The following is a 5,176-nucleotide window of genomic DNA, read 5'->3' as shown; positions in this document are numbered from 1 at the left end:
CCCAGGGACCCCAGGCTTTGGGAGGTGGATGTCTCAGAGCAAGCCAAACCTCCTGGCGCTGCTGCCAGCTTGGATGTGCTGGGAGGTTTATAAAAGGAGAGCTGGTCTGCCCCCACCCCTGGGCACATGGATTCCCATAGGAGGGCCAGGGGGTGGGAGCAGGAGAGGCAGGAGATCCTCTGCTCAATAGCCCTGAGCTATGCAGGGATGGGACAGGGCTGGGGTTTCTGCTTCATTAGGAAAACCCTCTCCCAAAGTGACGTGGGGAGGTGTTTCACCCAGCCACAAGAAGTTGTATATATTACAACTCAGCTTAATTTATACTCTCCCATTGGAGAGAGAGTGTATTCTCTTCACAGGGTATTTTTAGCCACCACATGCTTCTGTCTCTCAGGAAGCAACAGCTGAGACAGTGGGATGGGGAGGGCTGGGATGCCTATTTCTGACCCCTGCTCTGCTGTCTGGCTTTTTCTAGAAATCAAACAAAGCTGCTTTATTTTTACCCTCCAAGAGATGGACAGCGAGTTCAGAGGCAGGGATAACAGAGAAACATGTGCCTTGACATTCTCAGCATCCTGTCAGCACCAGGAAAAGAGGAATTCACATCCCAAATGCCAGTGGCAGCATGTGTACAGAGCAGTGGGGAAGGAGCTGGAAGGACACCAAGAGTTCAGCACAGACTGCAGGAGCAAGCAGGACATCCTGATACTCTCACCATCTTGGATGCTCTAAACCTCTTTGAACCAGCACCTGAGAGCTGTCTCCACCTCCAGTGCTCAGCTGTGGAACAGAATCTGAGCCTCCTGAGTGGAAAAGGATGGGCCCAACAGAGAGACCAAACTCAGGAGCAGCAAGGCCCTGGCTTTACTCTCTGCACCAGTGCAAGTCCAGGGATCCCCAAGGAAAGGCCCTCATGTGTAAGAGTGAACTCATTGTGAAAACTGAACCCAGCCCACACTGCCCTTCAGCATTTCTTCATCATTCAACAGCATTCACAGGGCTGGTTCCTGCTAATCTCACCCTCCACTGAGGAAACCTGATGCTGTGTCCTGCTCTAAGCACTGTGCAGATAACAGTGATTGCAGTCCCCTTCCCACATCTCTGTGCTGCACAGGAAAATCTGCCTGGTTAACAGCAAAAGTGAGCTGCAGAGAAATAAAGAGGGAAAATCCTGTGCATCCTGTGGCAGTAAAATGAATCCTCTACATTTCAGAGGCAGTGGGAGGTATCACTGGGCTCTTTGAGACACAGAACTGCACAGCAGCTTCTGCTAAAAGCCTCTGGCAGTGTTTCTTGCCTGCAGATGAAGTCTGGTATCATAACAAATCCCTGCCTTATAGCCTGCCTGCAAGACATGTCTTGTTTGTGCCAAGCACAAGCAGGATCAATCCACAGCTCCATAAATGCAGCGTGATCTGGCTATTCATGTGGCTGGGAGCAGTATTTCCATAACCACCAGACACCTCCACTGCTCCTGAGGAGGACCAGAGCTGTCCCAGAGCCACCAGCACAAGGCTCCCAGTTCACCCTGAGCAGCACAGAAAAGTCACTACAGGCAATTGACTCCCACAAGCAATGGCAATTTGAGCTGCAATGCTCTGCATGTGTGGTAGGTGATGGCAGGAGATGCTCTGGTCTCATCTCTTGTTCAGAGGTTATTCCCTTGGCTATAGGCATCTTTTAGAAGGACTTCAGCACCTCAAAATCACTGCTGATTGGTTTTTTCCTCCCAAACTCACTCAGTTTGGAGTGTGGCTACATTGAACACAGTCATTAATCACACCAAGCATTGTTTCGGGTTCCCAAATAACAAACAATACAGAACAGAATAATAAAATTACAACAAAGAATCTATATTTTCAAAGTAGGTGCTGGATATCAGGGATTCCTTCTTTTTCAATCCATATTTAGAGCAGTGAACCTACTCTGAGCCCCTTGAAAAAACCATTGAATTTCAGAGCCAGCTGCAGAAGAGCACCAGTTTTGGAGCATGGAGCAAGGCTGAGCCCTCAGCAGGAGATTATTCTGGGCTTTGGGTCTGTCTGGATTTTGGGCTGGAGGGGTGAATGGCCCCATCCTCCCAACGGGAGAATTAACAGCACCCTCTGCTGCCCTCTAAAAATTATCCAAAGCACGATTTTTATCAAATTTAATGGCAGCAACTTTGGACTGTTGTGAGCAGAGCTCAGACAAGCCATGAATTAGAGAGGAAAAAAACAAAAAAGCACAAGGAAAAAAATCCCTGTGCCAAGCAGGAGCCCCTGAGACTCCTCCTGCCACTGCAACCCAGCTTTAACCACCTACAGCTGAGAGGAGGCCCTGATCTCAATGAAGCCCCTTTTAGGGGAAAAGTGGGGGGAAATTACTCTGCTCATTCTCCTTGGGGTGGAAACAATGGGAATTCAGCCCTGAAAAGGGTTGGATCAATGGGGCCATGAAGGGAAGGGCTGGAATTAGGCATAGTATCAACTAGGCAGTTACAAAGCACTTACTAGTAATTATTAGGCAGGTATTGAGTAGCTACTAGGAGCTCTTAGGCAGCAACTATTATTTACTAGGCAGTTACAAATTAATTAGTAATTTAGTAATTGTTAGATATTAGATTAGTAAATGTTAGATGTATATTAGTAATTGTTAGATATTTAGATTAGTAAATGTTAGATGTTAGGCACTACAAAGTCATTACTAGCAGTTGTTAGGCACTGAGATATTACCAGCAGTTACCACAATTATTATCGTATTATTATTATTATTATTATTATTATTATTATTATTATTATTATTATTATTATTATTATGTTATTGCAATTTGTTAGACTCTTCTTAGTAGTTACTGAGAAACTCTTCTTGCAGTTACTGAGCAGCTCCTAGGGACTTGCTAGCTGTAGTAGTTACTGGGAATTACTAGACAGGTTCTTCTAGCTCTGAGGCAATTACAAGGCAGTTACTAACTAATTACCAGCATTCTCTAAAATTCATTGAATGGCTTTGGTCAGTGGTTAAGCATTGACTGATAGGTTGTATAATGAAAATCAAGTTAAAAAACTAAAACCCCACACACTTAGCAACACATAAATGTGGGCTATATTTAAAATATGTGAGACATCCATTTGCAGCAGCTTTCCCCATTGTCAGTTAAATTTATTAGTATTCTTGGGAGCAGAAATAACTCCAGTGGAATTAATCACTCCCTTTAGAAAGCTGACAGCTATTTTAAGCAGTCAGCTTTCTGGAGGAAAGTATGAGAGCTCTCCAAAAGAATATACTTGGGGAAAGTTCCAACATGGCCTTGCTATGTTTAGGTTTAAATTCCTACTTTCACACATATTTCCTAAATTGAATTGCCATGTTTCTGAACTGCAAAATCTGCTTTGGTACATTAACAACTTCAGAAGCACTCTGAGCTCCTGGAAATTGCAAGGGGTTTAGGAGTCTGAGGGTTGTGGTTTTTAACCTTTAGAGGTAGCTCACACTCTTATTTTTAGTGCAGAGCTGGTCCAGGTTTTGTCATGAGCCAGACACAGCAAGGACTGTTGGTTGTGTTTGTCAGTTCATACCTCTGCCAAACAGAGGTGTTGAACTGCATATTTTGGGTACTTTCTGGTCTGAAAATCTGTGAGAACAGAGGGTACCCTTTTCTTCAATGCAAAATCAGCAGTAACTTTCAGCTTTGGAAAGCTCAATGGCACAATTCCTGATGATTTTATCACACAACACACACATCCTCCCTTTGGAGGGAGGATTAATTGATTAAATGATAAAGAATTTATCATTTTTGTTTCTTTTTGTTTGTTTTTGTGTAAGGAATTTCTTTTGACTCAGTGCTAACAAGCTAAAACCCCTTGGTACCTGTAGGAATGGAGTCAATCTGTAGTTAAAGTCATGCATCCTTTTAAAAGACTCAATAAGTAGCTCCCAGATGTTAGAAATTACTCATTTTCCTCTCTCCCTTCTTCAGCACATCTTATTCACTTGCTGGAGAGGAGAAAGAGTTTGGGTACCAATTTACTGATTGTGTTTCTCACCCAGTATTCCACAAACCCCTCTTCAAGGGCACTGAGAGGAGGCTGGGAAATAACACTGTACAAAGTGCTCTCTTGCAATCAAATGGGAGCATTTGTGTGTCAGAAAGGAGCTGGACAGAAGGACAAGAACCTTGTCTTAACCTGCCCCAGAGAGTCTGCAAAGTGAGGTGTATTTCTTACTGTGTTCTCAGGGCACAAGGAGCACTAAAACATGCCAGTGTGGAAAAGGAAAAGAGTCTATTATCCTAAGGATTCTTCTTTAGAAGGAATCAACCACTCAGCATAGACTTAATCAGCTTTCTGCTGCACCCTGGTCAAGTTTTTGGTGTATTTCGAGAATTAAAGCACAGCTGGATCAAACCATACTCACAGAAACTGAAACAAAAAATCAAATCCTTGTTTTCTGAAATCCTGAGCTACTGGTTTCAATAAAAATATTTTGATACTTTAAAAAAGTGCAGCTTTTTCTTCCCCATAAAATCAGAATAGCTGATTTCAGTCTGCTGCAGCACTGATAATCTGGCCCAGTTCTCATGGGTGTGATAGAAAGGAGGAAGCAGAGGACAGGCTTAGTCCTGTGTTATAGCCAAATTAATACTAATGTAGTGTTCAAAGATGCCTATGAAAGCTGGTAAATTAACTCTTGTTTGAATATTCTGTGGGGGGAAATTCTTTGGTTTTCAGTGATGAAACTAGTTTATGGAAACATGCAGTGCCAGCATTAACAGCATTCATTTCCAAGCAGAAACCAGTCTGGTGTTTCAATTTTGTGCATTCCCATGAGCTTTGAAAACAAAACAAAAATCACTCAAAATATATTCAGAGAGTAAGCTCACTGAGAGAATGAAAATTTAATGCTACTACAATATTGTTTGCTTGGATAAGCCTTTCACCTAACTGCAGAAATGGAAATCTCACTAGTAGAGCCTCCCTTTCTCATTTGAAATACAGAGCTGTAACACCACAGTCCAGAGTACTTGATAGGGGATTTGAAGTCTGTTACCTTTGCCTGCCCTTTCTAAGTTGAATTTCTGTGGGTATCTGAGTGAATTTCCATGTTTGCTCCTCCTGTGCACTGCCCCTGCTTCCTGCTGCCCACAGCCCAAAGGGATTTCAGTGCTGCTCTTTGCCTGCAGCTTGACACACCTGAT

This window comes from Molothrus aeneus, chromosome 4, assembly GCF_037042795.1.
Source record: "Molothrus aeneus isolate 106 chromosome 4, BPBGC_Maene_1.0, whole genome shotgun sequence".
NCBI lineage: Eukaryota > Metazoa > Chordata > Aves > Passeriformes > Icteridae > Molothrus > Molothrus aeneus.
This window is presented reverse-complemented; position numbering follows the sequence as displayed.